Source organism: Ailuropoda melanoleuca, chromosome X (assembly GCF_002007445.2).
Source record: "Ailuropoda melanoleuca isolate Jingjing chromosome X, ASM200744v2, whole genome shotgun sequence".
NCBI lineage: Eukaryota > Metazoa > Chordata > Mammalia > Carnivora > Ursidae > Ailuropoda > Ailuropoda melanoleuca.
The window spans coordinates 44490753-44516312 of NC_048238.1; positions in this window are offsets into that span (position 1 = coordinate 44490753).

Here is a 25560-nt window from a genome sequence, read left to right on the forward strand (position 1 = left end):
ACTTCTATCTGGCTCTTTGGAGCTCCCCATGACGTTGAACCAATAGACAAAACAGGGGTGTTTACTATGTGACTGGGATGAGTGATCCTAATTATCAAGGGAAACTAGTAAGTCTGCTGCACAATGGGTAGGAAAGAACATGTCTGGAATCCAGGAGATTCACTGAGTGGTTCTAGCTCTGCCATGTCCAGTGGCAAAAGTTTAAGGCAGATTATAGTAACCCAGTAAAGGTAGGACCTCCAGGAACTCAGATTCTACACAATCATTGTGGTGGCAACCTCGAGGTTCCCTTAGGACCATGACTCACAACTTAACTCCTACAAGGTATGCTCAGGATTGCTGGACCCAGTGGAGAAGGGCTTAATCTACTTTCTGTACGTGAGTATATGCGTCCCAGGAAATATCCTGGGTGTTTTCATCAACTTCGTTTCCAGTAATAAGGTTAGCCAAAGAATACAGTGGCAATACACACAAAGATCACCAAGGGCCTCTTGTTACCAAGCAAATAACCATGAGCAGCTAAGGTGCCTCTTAAAAGCAAAGAGCACACAAGGGTTCAAAAGAGAGGGGAAGTCAGAAACACGAAGTTGTGGCCTCTGGGCTGGTTTTCGTAATAAGGACTATGATCATTCTCTTTCCTTCCTTGCTCTCTCAATGTCTCTCTCTCTCTCTCTCTCGTGTGTGCATGTGTAATTTATTTTGAACCTTTTCTTCATCTTCACCCCACTGTAGGATATAGCATGTGCATGTTGGTTAAACGTACAATTTAGTTCATAGCTTGTAGTATATCTAGAAAAGATTGCAAGGTACCTAGAATATCACCCCAAAATTACTGGGCTAGGAGCTGGAGATAATAAGTGATAAGATTTATGGTAGTCTTCTTTTGGAGAAAGGATGAATGTCAATTCTACATGAATTAGTAGCATAATGTTGAATCAAGGTGTTTTTGAAAGTGTAAGTTTGGGGAAAATTTTGCTATCCATTTTATTCTCATAAATGCTTGATCTCTAGTAGTATTTCTTGTTCTCTCTTTTTCTCTCTCCCCTCACCCCTCTTTCTTGAGTCCCCAGCATTCATTCTACCTTGTTTTATTCATTTCAAAGGAAATATTACTCTAGGCCTTGCATTTTCAACGTGGGGGTGTTGGTGGATGGGGTGGTGGGTAATCACCCCCAGAGGAGTGAAAATTGGTTCTTGGGGAGGCAAAAATAATCAGCGATTATGATAGTTTGTGGCCCTCTAAGGCTCAAACCTACCTCATAAAATCTTATTCCTCAACTTTTAATTTCTTTTCTGGGTTTTCTTGGTTATCACATGAACAGCAATGAAGCTGAGGTCACGGAAGATACACAAAATGTATGCAAGGTCAGCAAAATCTTGGAGAATAGATGGCTATGACTTTCAATCCATTGCTCTACTGCAGTCATATAGTGAGAACTGGCCTGCATGTGCCTGTTGATGGCTGCCATTGACTGCCTTTGATCCTCAGTGCTTTCGTGTTATTTGGGCTTTGAGAATTAAATTTAAATAGTTTCTATTTAATTCTACACAAGTTATTCAATCCATCATTAATTATGTCAAATATTGAAAAGAAAAACTGTTGACAATAGCTGAATGAATATCCAGCAGCTAGTTAAAAATTTTTCCATAAATTATTTATTTATTTATTTATTTAATTTGTTCAGTTAGCCACCATACAGTACATCATTAATTTTTGATGTAGTGTATTTTTTCATATCAAGCAACACTTAATAATTAAGTTTACTAAAAATAATTTTTAAGAAACTAATTTAAATTTTCATTAATTTTACTTTTCCTGGAAAAATAAGCTTTGAATAATTTTTAAAAACTGATTACCCTGCTATTATCACAGCTACAAAATTACTAATTTTCATATATAACTTGATACATCTCAGTGTAAATAAATTATCAAAGTTACTAAAAAATAAAGTTGCTTGGCAAAGAGTTATAAAGTTGAATGCAAAAGCTTTTTAAAAATTCTTTCTTGAGGTATCATTGACATATAACATTATATTAATTTCAGGTGTACAGCATAATGATTCAATGTTTATGTATATTATGAAATGATCACTACAATAAGTCTAGTTCACATTCATCACAACACATTGTTACAATTTTTATCTCGTAATGAGATCTTCAAAGATCTATTCTCTTAGGGGGAGGTTAAGATGGCGGAGGAGTAGGGGACACCTTTTTCAGCCGGTCCCCTGAGTTGAGCTGGATAGGTACCAGCAGCAGGAATATCCAAGGAATCAGCCTGAGACGCAGGAAGATACATCTGGATCTCTACAAATGAACATCTCCAGCGCTGAGTATCGAGGTACGAAGCGGGGAGCCGTGAAACCGCGCACAGATATCGGAAGCTAAACAGAAGGGGGAGGGAGCCGCCGTGTCAGGGCGCCGGGAAGCGGTAGCCACCTGCAAGGGGGAGCGGACAGACCGCGGACCCGCACGCTTGAGACAGCAGGCTGAGAAGGGAGCTCCGGGAGCGCACGCGGGACGGCTGGCGGTTGGCGGGCCACCTGCACGGGGGAGCAGGCGGACTCGCGGACGGCACCCGCGAGACAACAGACTTAGAACGCGAGCTCCAGGAGCGCGCGCGCAGGGCGGCTGGCGGGCCACCTGCACCGGGGAGCGGGCGGACCGCGGACCCGCACTCTGGAAACGGCAGACTGAGTCCGTGAGCCGGGAGCGTGCACCACCAAGCATCTCACGGAGCTCCGGAGCTCCGGTGTGCTCACTGGATCGAGGCTGAGACCGGGAGCTCCGGGAGCGTCCGCGGGGCGGCTGGCGGCTGGAGGGCCACCTGCACGGGGGAGCAGGCGGACTCGCGGTCAGCACCCGTGAGACACCAGACTGAGACGGGGAGCTCCGGGAGCCCGCGCGGGGCGGCTGGCGGCGGGCGGGGTTGGAAACACAAAGGACAGAGACGTGCCGGCCCTGGAAGTGAGGGCTGGGACGCCGGGTGTGGGGCGCACAGCCCGGGATGCTGCAGGGTTGAGCAGCACCAACAGAAACAGAGTTAAAGTGGCCAGAACATCAGTGGAGAACGATCCGCGATCCCTCTGTTCTGAGACAGAGGCTGAATTTCAGCCGCTGCTGCTCTCTCAGAAGAGGCATAGCAAACCGCCAGGGAAAGCCGCCAGAGAACAAAAGCCCGGAAATACCGGCTCACAGGGTGCCCATCCCCATCCCCCCTCGCAAGGGACACAGAGACTCTACCCAAACAGGGTTTTCTGAGTACCTGCAGGCAGGCCCCTCCCCCAGAAGGCAGGCTGAAAAATCAAGAAGCCCACAACCCGGAGCGCCTGAGTGGCGCAGTCACCAAGCACCTGTCTTCGGATTAGGGTGTGATCACAACGCTCCGTAAGGAGTCCTTCATCGGGCTTCTCCACCGGGAACCTGCTTCTTCCTCTCCCACTCCTCTGCTTGGGTTCCCTTTCTTGCTGACTGTCTCTCTCTCTCTCAAATAAATAAATAAACTCTTTAAGGAAGAAGCCCACATCCCTAAGATCTCTATAAAACAAGGGCGCACGGCCTGGGTCCCAGTCAACACTTGGGCTCTGGACAACCCTGCAATCTCTCTTCATCAGAATGACGAGAAGGAGAAGTCCCCCCCAGCAAAGAAAAGATAATGAGTCTGTGGCCTCTGCCACAGAATTGGCCTCGGCCACAGAATTAATACATATGGATGTATCCCAATTATCAGAAATGGAATTCAGAGCAACAATGGTCAAGATGATGAGTAAACTTGAAAAAAGCATCAGAGAAAGCGTTGCTGAGAATATAGAATCCCTAAGGGCAGAAATGAGAGCGAATCTGACAGAAATTAAAAATTCTATGAGCCAAATGCAGTCAAAACTAGAGGCTCTGACGGCCAGGGTCACCGAGGCAGAGGAACGCGTTAGCGAATTGGAGGATGGGTTAGTAGAAGAAAAAACGAAAATAGAAGCTGGTCTTAAAAAAATCCACGCCCACGAATGTAGATTACGGGAGATTACTGACTCTATGAAACGATCCAATGTCAGAATCATCGGCATCCCTGAAGGGGTGGAGAAAAACAGAGGTCTAGAAGAGATATTTGAACAAATTGTAGCTGAAAACTTCCCTAATCTAGCAAGGGAAACAAGCATTCGTGTCCAAGAGGCAGAGAGGACCCCATCCAAGCTCAACCAGGACAAACCTACGCCACGGCATGTCATAGTGCAATTCGCAAATATTAGATCCAAGGATACAGTATTGAAAGCGGCCAGGGCAAAGAAATTTCTCACGTACCAAGGCAAAGGTATCAGGATTACGTCAGACCTGTCTACAGAGACCTGGAATGAGAGAAAGGCTTGGGGGGGCATTTTTAAAGCTCTTTCAGAGAAAAACATGCAGCCAAGGATCCTTTATCCAGCAAAGCTGTCATTCAGAATTGATGGAGAAATAAAGACGTTCCAAAATCGCCAATCATTAACCAATTTCGTAACCACGAAACCAGCCCTACAGGAGATATTAAGGGGGGCTCTATAAAGGTAAAAAGGCCCCAAGAGTGATACAGAGCAGCAAGTCACAACCGATACAAAGACTTTAAAGAGAAATGGCATCATTAAAATCATATCTGTCAATAATCTCTATCAATCTAAATGGCTTAAACTCTCCCATAAAACGCCACAGGGTTGCAGATTGGATAAAAAGACATGACCCATCCATTTGCTGTCTACAAGAGACTCATTTTGAACCCAAAGATGCATTCAGACTTAGAGTAAGGGGATGGAGTACCATCTTCCACGCAAATGGACCTCAAAAGAAAGCTGGAGTAGCAATTCTCATATCAGATAGACTGGATTTTAAACTAGAGGCCATAGAGAGAGATACAGAAGGGCACTATATTATTCTTAAAGGAAGTATTCAACAAGTGGATATGACAATTATTAATATATATGCCCCCAACAGGGGAGCAGCAAGATACACAAGCCAACTCTTAACCAAAATAAAGAGACATATAGATAAGAACACAGTAATAGTAGGGGACCTCAACACCCCACTATCAGAAATAGACAGAACACCCTGGCAAAAACTAAGCAAAGAATCAAAGGCTTTGAATGCCATACTCGACGAGTTGGACCTCATAGATATATATAGAACACTACACCCCAGAACCAAAGAATACTCATTCTATTCAAATGCCCATGGAACATTCTCAAGAATAGATCATGCTCTGGGACACAAAACAGGTCTCAGCCAATACCAAAAGATTGAAATTATCCCCTGCATATTCTCAGACCACAACGCTCTGAAATTGGAACTCAACCACAAGGAAAAACCTGGAAGAAACTCAAACACTTGGAGGCTAAGAACCATCCTGCTCAAGAATGACTCGATAAACCAGGAAATCAAAAAACAAATTAAACAATTTATGGAGACCAACGAGAATGAATACACAACGGTCCAAAACCTATGGGATACTGCAAAGGCAGTCCTAAGGGGGAAATACATAGCCATCCAAGCCTCACTCAAAAGAATAGAAAAATCTAAAATGCAGTTTCTATATTCTCACCTCAAGAAACTGGAACAGCAACAGAGGGACAGGCCTAACCCACTGACAAGGAAGGAGTTGACCAAGATTAGAGCAGAAATCAATGAATTAGAAACCAGGAGCACAGTACAGCAGATCAACAGGACTAGAAGCTGGTTCTTTGAGAGAATCCATAAAATTGACAGACCACTGGCAAAACTTGTCCAAAAACAAAGAGAAAGGACTGAGATTATTAAAATTATGACTGAAAAGGGAGAGGTCACGACCAGCACCATTGAAATTGCAAGGATTATTAGAAACTTTTATCAACAGCTATATGCCAAAAAACTAAACAATCTGGAAGAGATGGAGGCCTTCCTGGAAACCTATAAACTACCAAGACTGAAACAGGAAGAAATAGATTTCTTAAATAGGCCAATTAACTATGAAGAAATTGAGTCAGTGATAAACAACCTTCCAAATAATAAAACTCCAGGCCCAGACGGTTTTCCTGGGGAATTCTACCAAACATTCAAAGAAGAAATAATACCTATTCTCCTAAAGCTATTTCAAAAAATAGAAACAGAAGGAAAGCTACCAAACTCATTCTATGAGGCTAATATTACCTTGATCCCCAAACCAGGCAAAGACCCCCTCAAAAAGGAGAATTACAGACCGATTTCTCTAATGAATATGGATGCCAAAATCCTCAACAAGATCCTTGCTAATAGAATCCAACAGTACATTAAAAGGATTATCCATCATGACCAAGTGGGATTCATACCTGGGATGCAAGCATGGTTCAACACTCGCAAATCAATCAATGTGATACATCATATCAACAAGAAAAGACTCAAGAACCATATGATCCTCTCAATTGATGCAGAAAAAGCATTTGACAAAATACAGCATCCTTTCCTGATTAAAACCCTTCAGAGTGTAGGAATAGAGGGTACATTTCTCAATCTCATAAAAGCCATCTATGAAAAGCCTACTGCAAGCATTATTCTCAATGGGGAAAAGCTGGAAGCCTTTCCCTTAAGATCAGGAACACGACAAGGATGCCCACTCTCGCCACTATTATTCAACATAGTACTAGAAGTCCTTGCAACAGCAATCAGAAGACAAAAAGGGATCAAAGGTATCCAAATCGGCAAAGAAGAAGTCAAACTGTCTCTCTTTGCAGATGACATGATACTCTATATGGAAAACCCAAAGGAATCCACTCCCAAACTATTAGAAGTTATAGAACAATTCAGTAAGGTGGCAGGATACAAAATCAATGCCCAGAAATCAGTTGCATTTCTATACACGAATAACGAGACTGAAGAAAGAGAAATTAGGGAATCCATCCCATTTACAATAACACCAAAAACCATACGTTACCTTGGAATTAACTTAACCAGAGACGTAAAGGACCTATATCCTAGAAACTATAGATCACTTTTGAAAGATATTGAGGAAGACATAAAAAGATGGAAAAATATTCCATGCTCATGGATTGGAAGAATTAACATAGTTAAAATGTCCATACTACCCAGAGCAATCTACACTTTCAATGCTATCCCGATCAAAATACCGAGGACATTTTTCAAAGAACTGGAACAAATAGTCCTTAAATTTGTATGGAACCAGAAAAGGCCCCGAATCTCCAAGGAACTGTTGAAAAGGAAAAACAAAGCTGGGGGCATCACAATGCCGGATTTCGAGCTGTACTACAAAGCTGTGATCACAAAGACAGCATGGTACTGGCACAAAAACAGACACATCGACCAATGGAACAGAATAGAGAACCCAGAAATGGACCCTCGGCTCTTTGGGCAACTAATCTTTGATAAAGCAGGAAAAAACATCCGGTGGAAAAAAGACAGTCTCTTCAATAAATGGTGCTGGGAAAATTGGACAGCTACATGCAAAAGAATGAAACTTGACCACTCTCTCACACCATACACAAAAATAAACTCCAAATGGATGAAAGACCTCAATGTGAGACAGGAATCCATCAAAATTCTAGAGGAGAACATAGGCAACAACTTCTATGACATCGGCCAGAGCAACCTTTTTCACGACACATCGCCAAAGGCAAGAGAAATAAAAGATAAAATGAACTTATGGGACTTTATCAGGATAAAGAGCTTCTGCACAGCCAAGGAAACAGTCAAAAAAACTAAGAGACAGCCCACGGAATGGGAGAATATATTTGCAAAGGACACCACAGATAAAGGACTGGTATCCAAGATCTACAAAGAACTTCTCAAACTCAATACACGAGAAACAAATAAACAAATCATAAAATGGGCAGAAGATATGAACAGACACTTTTCCAATGAAGACATACAAATGGCTAACAGACACATGAAAAAATGTTCAAAATCATTAGCCATCAGGGAAATTCAAATCAAAACCACACTGAGATACCACCTTACGCCAGTTAGAATGGCAAAGATAGACAAGGCAAGAAACAACAATTGTTGGAGAGGATGTGGAGAAAGGGGATCCCTCCTACATTGTTGGTGGGAATGCAAGTTGGTACAGCCACTCTGGAAAACAGTGTGGAGGTCCCTTAAAAAGTTAAAAATTGAACTACCCTATGACCCAGCCATTGCACTACTGGGTGTTTACCCCAAAGATACAGACGTAGTAAAGAGAAGGGCCATATGCACCCCAATGTTCATAGCTGCATTGTCCACAATAGCCAAATCATGGAAGGAGCCGAGATGCCCTTCAACAGATGACTGGATTAAGAAGCTGTGGTCCATATATACAATGGAATATTACTCAGCTATCAGAAAGAACGAATTCTCAACATTTGCTGCAACATGGACGGCACTGGAGGAGATAATGCTAAGTGAAATAAGTCAAGCAGAGAAAGACAATTATCATATGATTTCTCTCATCTATGGAACATAAGAACTAGGATGATCGGTAGGGGAAGAAAGGGATAAAGAAAAGGGGGGTAATCAGAAGGGGGAATGAAACATGAGAGACTATGGACTATGAGAAACAAACTGAAGACTTCAGAGGGGAGGGGGTGGGGGAATGGGATAGACTGGTGATGGGTAGTAAGGAGGGCACGTATTGCATGGTGCACTGGGTGTTATACGCAACTAATGAAGCATCAAACTTTACATCGGAATCTGGGGATGTACTGTATGGTGATTAACACAATATAATAAAATAAAATTAAAAAAAAAAAGATCTATTCTCTTAGCAACTTTCAAAAACATAACACAGTATTATTAACTATAATCACCATGCTGTACATTGCATCCCCATGACCTATTTATTTTATATCTAAAAGTTTGTACCTTTTGACCACCTTCACCCATTTCATGAACCACTTGCCTCTGGCATCCACCAAACTTTTCTCTGTATCTATGAGTCTTTGTTGTTGTTGTTTTTGAGACTCCACATACAAGCAAAACCATACAGTATTTGTCTTTCTCTGACTTATTTCACTTAGCACAATGCCCTCAAGTTCCACCCAAGTTGTCAGAAGTGGCAAAATTTTCTTCTTTATTATGTTTGAATAATATTCCATTGTTATTCCAATATAGCAGATCTTCTTTATCCATTCATCCATTGATGGACACTTAGACCTTTCTTCCATATCTTGGCTACTGTAAATAATGCTGCAATGAACATGGGGGCTGCATACATCTTTTTGAGTTAGGGTTTTCATTTTCTATGAATAAATACCCAAAGGTGAGTTTGCTGGATCATATAGTAGTTCCACCTTTAAATTTTGAGGAATCTCCACACTTTTTTGTATAGTGGTTGCACCAATTTACATTCTCACGAACAGAGCGCAAGGGTTCCCTTTTCTCCACCTGGTCGCCAATGCTCACTGTTTATTATCTTTTTATAATAGCCATTCTACAAGGTGTAATGTGATATCTCATTGTGGTTTCAATTTGCATTTCCCTGATGATTAGTTATTTTTTCCCCATGTATACCTGTAGGTGATCTGTATATCTTCTTTGGAAAAATGTTTGTTCAGATTCTCTGCCCATTTTACTTATTTATTTAATTAATATTTATTTATTTTTATTATGTTCAGTTAGCCAGAATATAGTACATCATTAGTTTTTGATGTAGTGTTCAATGATTTGTTAGCTGCATATAACACCCGGTGCATATCACAACACATGCCCTCCTTAAATCAGAATTTTTTTGTTATTGAGTTATATGAGTTCTTTATATATTTTGGATGTTAACCCTTTATCAGATGCATGATTTGCAAATATTTTCTCCTATTTGGTACATTGACTTTTTTTTTTTAACCTTCAATTTTATTTTATTATATTGTGTTAATCACCATACAGTACATCCCCAGATTCCGATGTAAAGTTTGATGCTTCATTAGTTGCGTATAACACCCAGTGCACCATGCAATACGTGCCCTCCCTACTACCCATCACCAGGCTATCCCCTTCCCCCACCCCCTCCCCTCTGAAGTCCTCAGTTTGCCTCTCACAGTCCATAGTCTCTCATGTTTCATTCCCCCCTCTGATTACCCCCCTTTTCTTTATCCCTTTCTTCCCCTACCGATCCTCCTAGTTCTTATGTTCCATAGATGAGAGAAATCATATGATAATTGTCTTTCTCTGCTTGACTTATTTCACTTAGCATTATCTCCTCCAGTGCCGTCCATGTTGCAGCAAATGTTGAGAATTCGTTCTTTCTGATAGCTGAGTAATATTCCATTGTATATATGGACCACAGCTTCTTAATCCAGTCATCTGTTGAAGGGCATCTCGGCTCCTTCCATGATTTGGCTATTGTGGACAATGCAGCTATGAACATTGGGGTGCATATGGCCCTTCTCTTTACTACGTCTGTATCTTTGGGGTAAACACCCAGTAGTGCAATGGCTGGGTCATAGGGTAGTTCAATTTTTAACTTTTTAAGGGACCTCCACACTGTTTTCCAGAGTGGCTGTACCAACTTGCATTCCCACCAACAATGTAGGAGGGATCCCCTTTCTCCACATCCTCTCCAACAATTGTTGTTTCTTGCCTTGTCTATCTTTGCCATTCTAACTGGCGTAAGGTGGTATCTCAGTGTGGTTTTGATTTGAATTTCCCTGATGGCTAATGATTTTGAACATTTTTTCATGTGTCTGTTAGCCATTTGTATGTCTTCATTGGAAAAGTGTCTGTTCATATCTTCTGCCCATTTTATGATTTGTTTATTTGTTTCTCGTGTATTGAGTTTGAGAAGTTCTTTGTAGATCTTGGATACCAGTCCTTTATCTGTGGTGTCCTTTGCAAATATATTCTCCCATTCCGTGGGCTGTCTCTTAGTTTTTTTGACTGTTTCCTTGGCTGTGCAGAAGCTCTTTATCCTGATAAAGTCCCATAAGTTCATTTTATCTTTTATTTCTCTTGCCTTTGGAGATGTGTCGTGAAAAAGGTTGCTCTGGCCGATGTCATAGAAGTTGTTGCCTATGTTCTCCTCTAGAATTTTGATGGATTCCTGTCTCACATTGAGGTCTTTCATCCATTTGGAGTTTATTTTTGTGTATGGTGTGAGAGAGTGGTCAAGTTTCATTCTTTTGCATGTAGCTGTCCAATTTTCCCAGCACCATTTATTGAAGAGACTGTCTTTTTTCCACCGGATGTTTTTTCCTGCTTTATCAAAGATTAGTTGCCCAAAGAGCCGAGGGTCCATTTCTGGGTTCTCTATTCTGTTCCATTGGTCGATGTGTCTGTTTTTGTGCCAGTACCATGCTGTCTTTGTGATCACAGCTTTGTAGTACAGCTCGAAATCCGGCATTGTGATGCCCCCAGCTTTGTTTTTCCTTTTCAACAGTTCCTTGGAGATTCGGGGCCTTTTCTGGTTCCATACAAATTTAAGGACTATTTGTTCCAGTTCTTTGAAAAATGTCCTCGGTATTTTGATCGGGATAGCATTGAAAGTGTAGATTGCTCTGGGTAGTATGGACATTTTAACTATGTTAATTCTTCCAATCCATGAGCATGGAATATTTTTCCATCTTTTTATGTCTTCCTCAATATCTTTCAAAAGTGATCTATAGTTTCTAGCATATAGGTCCTTTACGTCTCTGGTTAAGTTAATTCCAAGGTAACGCATGGTTTTTGGTGTTATTGTAAATGGGATGGATTCCCTAATTTCTCTTTCTTCAGTCTCGTTATTCGTGTATAGAAATGCAACTGATTTCTGGGCATTGATTTTGTATCCTGCCACCTTACTGAATTGTTCTATAACTTCTAATAGTTTGGGAGTGGATTCCTTTGGGTTTTCCATATAGAGTATCATGTCATCTGCAAAGAGAGACAGTTTGACTTCTTCTTTGCCGATTTGGATACCTTTGATCCCTTTTTGTCTTCTGATTGCTGTTGCAAGGACTTCTAGTACTATGTTGAATAATAGTGGCGAGAGTGGGCATCCTTGTCGTGTTCCTGATCTTAAGGGAAAGGCTTCCAGCTTTTCCCCATTGAGAATAATGCTTGCAGTAGGCTTTTCATAGATGGCTTTTATGAGATTGAGAAATGTACCCTCTATTCCTACACTCTGAAGGGTTTTAATCAGGAAAGGATGCTGTATTTTGTCAAATGCTTTTTCTGCATCAATTGAGAGGATCATATGGTTCTTGAGTCTTTTCTTGTTGATATGATGTATCACATTGATTGATTTGCGAGTGTTGAACCATGCTTGCATCCCAGGTATGAATCCCACTTGGTCATGATGGATAATCCTTTTAATGTACTGTTGGATTCTATTAGCAAGGATCTTGTTGAGGATTTTGGCATCCATATTCATTAGAGAAATCGGTCTGTAATTCTCCTTTTTGAGGGGGTCTTTGCCTGGTTTGGGGATCAAGGTAATATTAGCCTCATAGAATGAGTTTGGTAGCTTTCCTTCTGTTTCTATTTTTTGAAATAGCTTTAGGAGAATAGGTATTATTTCTTCTTTGAATGTTTGGTAGAATTCCCCAGGAAAACCGTCTGGGCCTGGAGTTTTATTATTTGGAAGGTTGTTTATCACTGACTCAATTTCTTCATAGTTAATTGGCCTATTTAAGAAATCTATTTCTTCCTGTTTCAGTCTTGGTAGTTTATAGGTTTCCAGGAAGGCCTCCATCTCTTCCAGATTGTTTAGTTTTTTGGCATATAGCTGTTGATAAAAGTTTCTAATAATCCTTGCAATTTCAATGGTGCTGGTCGTGACCTCTCCCTTTTCAGTCATAATTTTAATAATCTCAGTCCTTTCTCTTTGTTTTTGGACAAGTTTTGCCAGTGGTCTATCAATTTTATGGATTCTCTCAAAGAACCAGCTTCTAGTCCTGTTGATCTGCTCTACTGTGGTTCTGGTCTCTAATTCATTGATTTCTGCTCTAATCTTGGTCAACTCCTTCCTTGTCAGTGGGTTAGGCCTGTCCCTCTGTTGCTGTTCCAGTTTCTTGAGGTGAGAATATAGAAACTGCATTTTAGATTTTTCTATTCTTTTGAGTGAGGCTTGGATGGCTATGTATTTCCCCCTTAGGACTGCCTTTGCAGTATCCCATAGGTTTTGGACCGTTGTGTATTCATTCTCGTTGGTCTCCATAAATTGTTTAATTTGTTTTTTGATTTCCTGGTTTATCGAGTCATTCTTGAGCAGGATGGTTCTTAGCCTCCAAGTGTTTGAGTTTCTTCCAGGTTTTTCCTTGTGGTTGAGTTCCAATTTCAGAGCGTTGTGGTCTGAGAATATGCAGGGGATAATTTCAATCTTTTGGTATTGGCTGAGACCTGTTTTGTGTCCCAGAGCATGATCTATTCTTGAGAATGTTCCATGGGCATTTGAATAGAATGAGTATTCTTTGGTTCTGGGGTGTAGTGTTCTATATATATCTATGAGGTCCAACTCGTCGAGTATGGCATTCAAAGCCTTTGATTCTTTGCTTAGTTTTTGCCAGGGTGTTCTGTCTATTTCTGATAGTGGGGTGTTGAGGTCCCCTACTATTACTGTGTTCTTATCTATATGTCTCTTTATTTTGGTTAAGAGTTGGCTTGTGTATCTTGCTGCTCCCCTGTTGGGGGCATATATATTAATAATTGTCATATCCACTTGTTGAATACTTCCTTTAAGAATAATATAGTGCCCTTCTGTATCTCTCTCTATGGCCTCTAGTTTAAAATCCAGTCTATCTGATATGAGAATTGCTACTCCAGCTTTCTTTTGAGGTCCATTTGCGTGGAAGATGGTACTCCATCCCCTTACTCTAAGTCTGAATGCATCTTTGGGTTCAAAATGAGTCTCTTGTAGACAGCAAATGGATGGGTCATGTCTTTTTATCCAATCTGCAACCCTGTGGCGTTTTATGGGAGAGTTTAAGCCATTTAGATTGATAGAGATTATTGACAGATATGATTTTAATGATGCCATTTCTCTTTAAAGTCTTTGTATCGGTTGTGACTTGCTGCTCTGTATCACTCTTGGGGCCTTTTTACCTTTATAGAGCCCCCCTTAATATCTCCTGTAGGGCTGGTTTCGTGGTTACGAAATTGGTTAATGATTGGCGATTTTGGAACGTCTTTATTTCTCCATCAATTCTGAATGACAGCTTTGCTGGATAAAGGATCCTTGGCTGCATGTTTTTCTCTGAAAGAGCTTTAAAAATGCCCCCCCAAGCCTTTCTCTCATTCCAGGTCTCTGTAGACAGGTCTGACGTAATCCTGATACCTTTGCCTTGGTACGTGAGAAATTTCTTTGCCCTGGCCGCTTTCAATACTGTATCCTTGGATCTAATATTTGCGAATTGCACTATGACATGCCGTGGCGTAGGTTTGTCCTGGTTGAGCTTGGATGGGGTCCTCTCTGCCTCTTGGACACGAATGCTTGTTTCCCTTGCTAGATTAGGGAAGTTTTCAGCTACAATTTGTTCAAATATCTCTTCTAGACCTCTGTTTTTCTCCACCCCTTCAGGGATGCCGATGATTCTGACATTGGATCGTTTCATAGAGTCAGTAATCTCCCGTAATCTACATTCGTGGGCGTGGATTTTTTTAAGACCAGCTTCTATTTTCGTTTTTTCTTCTACTAACCCATCCTCCAATTCGCTAACGCGTTCCTCTGCCTCGGTGACCCTGGCCGTCAGAGCCTCTAGTTTTGACTGTATTTGGCCCATAGAATTTTTAATTTCTGTCAGATTCGCTCTCATTTCTGCCCTTAGGGATTCTATATTCTCAGCAACGCTTTCTCTGATGCTTTTTTCAAGTTTACTCATCATCTTGACCATTGTTGCTCTGAATTCCATTTCTGATAATTGGGATACATCCATATGTATTAATTCTGTGGCCGAGGCCAATTCTGTGGCAGAGGCCACAGACTCATTATCTTTTCTTTGCTGGGGGGGACTTCTCCTTCTCGTCATTCTGATGAAGAGAGATTGCAGGGTTGTCCAGAGCCCAAGTGTTGACTGGGACCCAGGCCGTGCGCCCTTGTTTTATAGAGATCTTAGGGATGTGGGCTTCTTCCTTAAAGAGTTTATTTATTTATTTGAGAGAGAGAGAGACAGTCAGCAAGAAAGGGAACCCAAGCAGAGGAGTGGGAGAGGAAGAAGCAGGTTCCCGGTGGAGAAGCCCGATGAGGGACTCCTTTCCGGAACGTTGTAAACACACCCTAATCCGAAGACAGGTGCTTGGTGACTGCGCCACTCAGGCGCTCCGGGTTGTGGGCTTCTTGATTTTTCAGCCTGCCTTCTGGGGGAGGGGCCTGCCTGCCGGTACTCAGAAAACCCTGTTTGGGTAGAGTCTCTGTGTCCCTTGCGAGGGGGGATGGGGATGGGCACCCTGTGAGCCGGTATTTCCGGGCTTTTGTTCTCTGGCGGCTTTCCCTGGCGGTTTGCTATGCCTCTTCTGAGAGAGCAGCAGCGGCTGAAATTCAGCCTCTGTCTCAGAACAGAGGGATCGCGGATCGTTCTCCACTGATGTTCTGGCCACTTTAACTCTGTTTCTGTTGGTGCTGCTCAACCCTGCAGCATCCCGGGCTGTGCGCCCCACACCCGGCGTCCCAGCCCTCACTTCCAGGGCCGGCACGTCTCTGTCCTTTGTGTTTCCAACCCCGCCCGCCGCCAGCCGCCCCGCGCGGGCTCCCGGAGCTCCCCGTCTCAGTCTGGTGTCTCACGGGTGCTGACCGCGAGTCCGCCTGCTCCCCCGTGCAGGTGGCCCTCCAGCCGCCAGCCGCCCCGCGGACGCTCCCGGAGCTCCCGGTCTCAGCCTCGATCCAGTGAGCACACCGGAGCTCCGGAGCTCCGTGAGATGCTTGGTGGTGCACGCTCCCGGCTCACGGACTCAGTCTGCCGTTTCCAGAGTGCGGGTCCGCGGTCCGCCCGCTCCCCGGTGCAGGTGGCCCGCCAGCCGCCCTGCGCGCGCGCTCCTGGAGCTCGCGTTCTAAGTCTGTTGTCTCGCGGGTGCCGTCCGCGAGTCCGCCTGCTCCCCCGTGCAGGTGGCCCGCCAACCGCCAGCCGTCCCGCGTGCGCTCCCGGAGCTCCCTTCTCAGCCTGCTGTCTCAAGCGTGCGGGTCCGCGGTCTGTCCGCTCCCCCTTGCAGGTGGCTACCGCTTCCCGGCGCCCTGACACGGCGGCTCCCTCCCCCTTCTGTTTAGCTTCCGATATCTGTGCGCGGTTTCACGGCTCCCCGCTTCGTACCTCGATACTCAGCGCTGGAGATGTTCATTTGTAGAGATCCAGATGTATCTTCCTGCGTCTCAGGCTGATTCCGTGGATATTCCCTGCTGGTCTGGTACCTATCCAGCTCAACTCAGGGGACCGGCTGAAAAAGGTGTCCCCTACTCCTCTGCCATCTTAACCTCCCCCTGGTACATTGACTTTTAATTTTGTTGATGGTTTTCTTTGCTGTTCAGAAGTTTTTAGTTTGATGTAGTCCCTCTTATTTAATATTTTTACTTTTATTGCCTTTGCTTTTGGTGTCAAATTAAAAAAATAATTGCAAAACCAATATCCAGGAGCTCACCATTTATGTGTTTTTAGTAGTTTTATGGCTTCAGGTCTTGTGTTCAAGTCTTTAATCCATTTTTAGTTAATTTTTGTGTATAGTATAGGATAGTGGTCCAGTTTCATTCTTTTGCATGTGACTGACCAATTTTCTGAACACCATTTATTGAAGAGACTATCTTTCCCTATAGTGTATTCTTGGCTCCTTTGTCATAAATTAATTGATCGTATATGTGTGGGCTTATTTCTGGGCTCTCTATTTTGTTCCATTGATCTATGTATCTGTTTTATGCCAATACCATACTGTTTTGATTACTGTAGCTTTGTAATATAGTTTAAATAAGGAAGCGTGATGCCTCCTGCTTTGTTCTTTCTCAAGATTGTTTTTTTCTATTTCTTGCCTTTCATTGTTCTATACAAATTTTATGATTGTTTTCTCTATGTCTGTGAAAAAATGGTAGAGTTTTGATAAGGATTACATTGAATCTGTAGATTACTTTGGATAATATGAACACTTTACCAATATGAATTGTTCCAATTCATGAGCTCAGAATATCTTGCCATTCATTTTTGTCTTCTTTGATTTCTTTCATTAATAACTTTTAAAAATTTTAAATTAACTTTCAACTTAACTAATTTATTTAGTCATTATTAACCCTGTACTGAAATTTTAAAGATTTAAGCTTACTATTTTATGTGTAAAGCACAAATATGTATAGTTTTTAAACAGATATATGATCTATCTATGGGATTCAAATTTTATTGGGGGACAATTAGAACAAAAATGTCTAAAAAGTCTTCTTAGGGAGTGATAATGAAAAATAGGTGGAGAAACTACTCTGGGGCTCTTTTCACTCCTAACCAAGGAGAAGATACATGACACAATCTATAATTATTCAAAATTTAATTAATGGTATACTGAAGGAAAAACTGAAATTGTGGAAGTTCATTCATTGCAGTAGTGGCCTTCAAACTCATAAAGGAGGTAAAAACCTGATCTGGAGTAGGTTCTTATTTACTCTGCCACTTGATCTTCTCTGCTCTGGCTACTCCCACTTGCCTGGAACCAGACTTGATCTCTTCTTCTCTGTCCCACATGCCTTTAGTCCTGATGTCAGGAGAACAAGGTGCCAGGCCTTTTTGTAGGTGCTAGAGACTTAGTGAAGAAGATCTCTGCTCTCCTGGAGCTCACATTTTAGAGACAAGATGACAGATGCAAGCAATCAAATACTGCAAAAAGTCAAAAGTGCAATGAAAACAAAGAAAAAAACAGTGCAAAGGTAGTGTGACTAGATAGGTATGGGGAACAAGATTAAAAAATAGGAAATATTCTCTGAAGGAGTGACAGTTAAAGCAAGATTGAATGACAAGAAGGCAGTCAATTCATTAAGATTCAGAGGCATGGTATCCCAAGTAAGGTGAAACACAAGGACAAAGGCCCTGTGGTGGGAACCAGCTTGATATATTCAAGGGACTTCAGGAAGTCTGACTAAGAGGGAAGACTGGTACTAGTAGTGGCCAAAGAATAAGGAATAGATGAGGCAGAAAAGAAGTTATAGAGCAAGCCTGCATAGGGCCATACCAGCCATGGGAAAGTGTTTAGATTTTATCCTAAGTACAATGAAACTCCAGTGGAAGGTTTTGAGCTGGGAATGATATCTGATTTATGATCGTTCTGTCTGATGTGTTGAGAATAGATTATAGCAGGGACAAAACTAAAAAACAGACCATTTAGGTGGTTCAGGCAAGAAACCATGATAGCTTGGGCTACAATAGTGATGGTGGAGAAAGATTAGTGGGCAGATTTAGAATATAGTTACCTACTTAGAAAATAATACCTAAACAGCATTATCAATCAACTTGATTTCATTGATATTTATAGACTATTCTAACAACAAAATGCACATTCTTCCTGAGCTTATGTGGAACACTCACCAAGATAGACCGTATTCTGGGCCATAAAACATACTTTAATGAATTTAAAAGTACAGGACTCATACAAAATATGTTCTCAGACCACAATGCAATTAAACTAGACATCAATAAAAGATTGCTGGAAAATTCCTAAATATTTGGAAATTAAACAACACAGAAAGACAATTATCATATGGTTTCACTCATAAGTGGAACATAAGGAATAGCATGGAGGACCACAGGGGAAGGGAGGGAAAACTGAATGGGAAGAAATCAGAGAGGGAGACAAACCATGAGAGGCTCTGGATTCCAGGAAAGAAACTGAAGGTTACAGAAGTGAGGGGAGTGGGGAATCAGGTAACTGGTGTTGGGTATTAAGGAGGGCATGTGTTGTGATGAGCAGTATGTGTTACATGCAACTAATGAATCATTGAACACTACATCAAAAACTAATGATGTACTATATGTTGGCTAATTGAACATAATAAAAAAACTAAAAAACCACACATTTATAAATAGAAGTAGTAAATAAACCAAAGAAGTCTCAAGAAAACTATCTTGACTATCAAAATATCTTGAACTATCAAATATCAAAAACTATAAAAAATATCTTGAACTAAATGAAAATGAATTTATAATTATTGAAATTTGTGGGATTGTACAAAATCTCAAACTACCAAAAAAATCTCCTGAAACTGATAAGAAAGTATACCAAGTTCGCAGGATATAAGATCAATATGAAAAAATCAGTTGCTTTCTTATATACCAGCAATTAACAACTAGGATTTGAAATTTTTAAAATGCTAGTTATAATGGCAAAACACAATGAAATGCTAAGGTGTAAGTATAACAAAATATGTACAGGATCTGAATGTGGAGAAGTACAAAACACTGATGAAAGAAATCAAAGGAGTTCTAAATAAATGGCGAGATTTTCCATGTGCATGGATAAGACCCAATATTAAGATGTCAATTCTTCCCAACTTAATATATATATTTAACAAAATTTCAGCCCAAATTCCAGCTAGTTATGTTGTAGACATAGATGAAATTATTCTAAAGTTTATATGGAAAAATAAAAGACCTAGAATAACCAAAACAATACTGAAAAGAAAGAACAAAGAGGATTCACACTACTTTATTTCAAGATAGCTGTGATACTATAAGCCACACTACACAAGAGAATGGTATTGAAGAAAGAATGGACACATAGATCAATGGAACAGAATGGAATATACTTTGAGGTAGATCCAACAGAACTTGATGTTTGATGTACAGAGTGAGGAAGAGATAAAGAAAGCCCATAGGTATTGGATGGGAGGAAGACTGGGTTAGATAACATTTAAAATTTCTTCCAAACTTTGTTTTAATCAAAGATTTTAACAGTCTGTGATTCCTTGACTGGCCCCACATATTTTCCCTAACCCACTACAGCTATACTAGGGGCTGGGGTTTCCCTACTTACAGACACCACACCTTCAAGCTCAGGCCTCCCACTCCCCTTTCCTCTTCTATGAAGGGGTTGCTGGGGGCTCTCTGCAAGTGAGAGCCAACGAACAGGGTGAAGCTGCCCCTAGTCTTTTTTTTTTTCTGTAAGGGTGATATTATTTTTTTAATGATTTTTTATTATATTATGTTAGCCACCATACAGTACATCCCTGGTTTTTGATGTAAAGCTCGATGATTCATTAGTTGCGTATAACACCCAGTGCACCATGCAATACGTGCCCTCCTCACTACCCATCACCGGTCTATCCCATTACCCCACCCTCTCCCCTCTGAGGCCCCCAGTTTGTTTCTCATAGTCTTGGTTTTAAGAAGCTTCAAGCTATGTGTGTCAAAGATATTATTACCCTATAAATAGCATGTCAGTGAAGCATAAGGGAGAATATGGGGGGAGAGAGAGAGAAAGGGGGAAATAATGAGAAAAAAAGATAAAGAGATGAAGAAGGAGAGATGGGGAGGGGAGGAAAAGGAGAAGAATAAATGATCTTTTGGCAGAAAATGGGGGAAAAGGCAGGTCACAATAGCACATAGGAGCCCCTAGGAACAGAGTGCATCCAGCCCTGCTAGCCTCAGCCCATTTCCTAAGCAAGATCTCCTCCTTATTTACAGCCCTAAGAGATCAAAGAGAGTGTTATACAGAGAAATAACACTCTCTAGTGACTACATCTGGTCAGAGTGGAGGGGTGGATGAAGAGCAGTGGATGGAATTAGAGCAATATGCTTAACCTTCTGTCAAGTCACAGACCTGAGAATGTGATGAAAGCTATGGCCTGCACACTCTTCCAGAAAAATGCTAATTCACATAACTCCAGATATATGGAGTTCAGAAAAGAAATGTAAGTAGGAGCTATAGAATTGGGAGTCATCAGCATGTAGATGGTTATTAGGACCATAGGAATGGATGAGATCACCCACCGCGGCTGTACAGACTGAGAAGAGAAAAGGGACTTGGACAGAACTCCATCAGACCTCAACATTTAAGGAAAGGACAGAGGGAGAGGGGCTGACAAAAGGGACCAAGAAGTAGTGGCCAAAGAGTAAAGAACAGAACCAGGAGAGCGTGGTGTCACAGAAACCAAGGGCAAATAATCTTCCAAATGGAGGGAAGGGTTCAACATGTCAGATATTACATGAAACAAAGTCTGAAAACCATCCACTAGATTTAGCAACAAGGTCACTGATAGTCTTGCAGAGAACGGAATGATGGGGGTGGATGGTAAATTACAATGGGTTAAGAAGGAGGGACTAGGGGCGCCTGGGTGGCACAGTGGTTAAGCGTCTGCCTTCGGCTCAGGGCGTGATCCCGGCGTTGTGGGATCGAGCCCCACATCAGGCTCCTCCGCTATGAGCCTGCTTCTTCCTCTCCCACTCCCCCTGCTTGTGTTTCCTCTCTCGCTGGCTGTCTCTATCTCTGTCAAATAAATAAATAAAATCTTTAAAAAAAAAAAAAAGAAGGAGGGACTAGAAGGCAAAATGCAGTGGGTTAAGAATTGACCTGAGGAAAAGAAGATATATAAGAAAAAGGGGAAGAGGAGATAAGGAAGTATGGACATGAGTGCAAGCAACGTTCTCAAGCTATTTGCCTATGACAGAGGGTAAAGAAATAGGGCAGAAGCTAGAATGTAATGAGTGGTTAAGTCATTGTTTTTGTTTTTGTTTTTAAGTATCTCTATTGAGGTATAATTACACAGCATAAAATTCACGTGCTTTAAGTATACAATTTAATGAATTTCAGCTTGTTTACAGAGTAGTTAAGCTATCACTAAAATCCACTTTTAGAACATTTATATCATTCCAAAAAGATCCTCTGTGTCCATTTGCAGTCACACCCATTCCACTCCCAGCCCCAGAAAAACAAATCTATTTTCTGTCCCTCTAAATTTACCCTTTTTGGGTAAGGGAGGGGAGAGAAATTTCATATAAATGGCATCACATAGTGTGTGTCATTTTGTGTTTGGGTTCTTTCAATGAGCACAATATTTTTGAGATTCATTCATGATGTAGCATTATTAGTACTTTGTTGCTTTTTATTATTGAATTGTATTCCATTGAATTTATATATCATATTTTGTTTAAATGCATTCACTGGTTGAACTAAATTTGGGTTGTTTCCACCTTCTGGTATCTGAATAATGTTGTAAATATCCAAGTACATGCCTTGGTGTGGACATATGTTTCCATTTGGGTAGGTACATAGGAGTGGAATTACTGGGTCACATGGTAGGTTTAAGTTTGATGTTATGAGAAACAGAGATAATGGATTTTCTGGTTTCCCCCCCCAAATTCAATTTATTTAAAGGCTAAGTCAAATAAAGGGAAAAGTGAAGATACAGGAGGGAGCTGAGTGATCAAGTTTCCTGAGGAGGTAGAGGGATATAGGGCACAGAATTCCAGTAGAAAGATTAGTCAATAAGAAAAGGGAACCTCTTCCACTGTGACAAGAGTCAAAGAGCAAGGAGTGGTCAAGTGTGGATGCTTATGAGTTTGAAGGTAGTTTGCAGCAAGGAGTTGAGAGCATTGCTGTTTGGGGTCTTCTTTTTTTTTTTTAAAAGATTTCATTTATTTATTTGACAGAGATAGAGACAGCCAGAGAGAGAGGGAACACAAGCAGGGGGAGTGGGAGAGGAAGAAGCAGGTTCATAGCAGAGAAGCCTGATGTGGGGCTTGATTGCATAACTCCAGGATCATGCCCTGAGCCTAAGGCAGATGCTTAACAACTGCACCACCCAGGCGCCCCTGTTTGGGGTCTTCTATTTTAAGTGCAGTTAGAGGTGAAATGAAGGGGAAAGGGAGGGAAGAATAATAGGAGGGGTGAGGAAATGGGGATTTTTAAATCTGCTTTGGAGTCTTGGAGAACTGAGAGGGGAAACTGAATTGCCAGACAGCATAGAGGACCTAGTAGAGGTTGGGGACCATGGGTTTTTAGTGGCTCCCATGTGAGCAATTATATGAACCTAGGATTGACATTAAAAAGTGGAAAGTTGTATTCATATAGGGCCGGGGCTATGATGGAGGGATGAAAAGGCACCTGATTCAGGTCATTATTGGCTAGGGAATGACAGATTGTGCAGATTTCCATTTTTCAGGTGTGAGGCAAGTCAAGGAGGTGAAAGATCAGTTAGTAATAACAGGGGACAGCAGGGTTCAGTTGTAGTAGCAAGTGTTAGCTGGCAATGGGGCAACAGACATCATTCTCAGACCATATATGCAGTAAAATCTTTGTTGTGTCATATCATGCCACCCTTGTTTCCTGACTCTGCCTGGTTCTCCAGGCCTCCCTTGGATCCCATGGATTACCTTATGCAGTTTTCTGTTAGTCATGATAGTTAGATATGCTTTGACAATAAATAACAACCAAATCTTAATGACTTAACACGTTTATTTCTTTCTCATGCAAATCTACTTCAACTCCAGTGGCTTTTCTTTTCTCTTCTTTTCTTTTTTTCTTTTTTCTTTTTTTAAAGATTTTACTTATTTATTTGACAGAGAGAGAGAGTACATGACCACAAACGGGGGAGTGGCAGGCAGAGGGAGAGGGAGAAGCAGGTTGCCTGCAGAGCGGAAAGCCCAATTGGGAGCTTGATCCTAGGACCCTGGGACCATTAACTGAGCCGAAGGCAGATGCTTAACCAAATGTGCCACCCAGGTGCCCCTCCAGTGGCTTTTCAAAACCACTCTTTTCCAGTTCTTAGCTGCACAGCCTATTGGCCAAAGTAGTTACATGGCCCCACCTAACTCTAAGAGTACTGGGGAGCATATAAATATTCAGCAAACAGTAAATGACTCTGTCATACCTCCCAATAATTTCATTTTCTGTAATAATTAAATAACATCATCACTGATATTTCCTTTTTATTATTATTTTTTATAATAATATTTTTATTATATTATGTTAGTCACCATACAGTACCTCCCTAGTTTTTGATGTAAAGTTCCATGTCATTACTTGCATATAACACCCAGTGCATCATGCAATACATGCCTTCTTTAATACCCATCACCAGCCAAACCCATTCCCTCACCCGCCATACCCCTGAAGCCCTCAGTTTGTTTCCCAGAGTCCACAGTCCCTAAAGCTTCATTCCCCCTTCTGTTTATTCCCCCCTTTCTTCTTCCCTTTCTTCTCCTACTGATATTCCTACTTCTTATGTTCCATAAATGAGTGAAACCATATGATAATTGTCTTTCTCTGCTTGACTTATTTCACTTAGCATTATCTCCTCCAGTCCCGTCCATGATGCAGCAAATGTTGAGAAATCATTCTTTTTGATAGCTGAGTAATATTCCATTGTATATATGGACCACATCTTTTTTTTTAAAGTTTTTTAATTATATTATGTTAGTCACCATACCAAAGTCATTCTATGAGGCCAATATTACCTTGATCAGCAAACCGGGCAAAGATCCCACCAAAAAGGAGAATTACAGACCAATTTCCCTAATGAATATGGATGCCAAAATCCTCAACAAGATCCTGGCTGATAGAACCCAACAGTACATTAAAAGGATTATCCATCATGACCAAGTGGGATTCATACCTGTGATGCAAGCATGGTTCAACATTCACAAATCGATCATCGTGATACATCATATCAACAAGAAAAGACTCAGGAAACATATGATCCTCTCAATTGATGCAGAAAAAGCATTTGACAAAATACAGCATCCTTTCATGATTAAAACCCTTCAGAGTGTAGGGATAGAGGGTACATTCCCCAATCTCATAAAAACCACCTATGAAAAGCGTACAGCAAATATCATTCTCAATGGGGAAAAACTGGAAGCCCTAACCTTAAGATCAGACACAAGACAAGGATGCCCACTCTCACCATTATTATTCAGCATAGTACTAGAAGTCCTTGCAACAGCAATCAGACCACATAAAGGGATAAAAGGTATCCAAATCGGCAAAGAAGAAGTCAAAATGTCTTTCTTCACAGATGACATGATACTCTATATGGAAAACCCAAAAGAATCCACACCCAAATTATTAAAAGTTATAGAGCAATTCAGTAATGTGGCGGGATACAAAATCAATGCTCAGAAATCAGTTGCATTTCTTTTTTTTTAATTTTTTAAATTATATTATGTAAGTCACCATACAGCACATCCCTGGTTTCCAATGTAAAGCTCAATGCTTCATTAGCTGCATATAACACCCAGTGCACCATGCAACACGTGTCCTCCTCACTACCCATTGCCAGTCCATCCCATTCCCCACCCCCTCCCCTCTGAAACCCTCAGTTTGTTTCTCAGAGTCCATAGTCTATACACGAATAATGAGACTGAAGAAAGAGAAATTAGGGAATCCATCCCATTTTCAGTAGCACCCAAAACCCTACATAACCTTGGAATTAACTTAACCAGAGACGTAAAGGATCTATATTCTAGAAACTATAAATCACTCTTGAAAGACTTTGAAGAAGACACAAAAAGATGGAAAAATATTCCATGCTCATGGATTGGAAGAATTAACATAGTTAAAATTTTTAACTTTTTAAGGGATCTCCACACTGTTTTCAAGAGTGGCTGCACCAACTTGCATTCACACAAATAATGTAGGAGGGATCCCCTTTCTCCACATTCTCTCCAACATTTGTTGTTTCCTGCCTTGTCAATTTTTGCCATTCTAACTGGTATAAGATGGTATCTTAGTGTG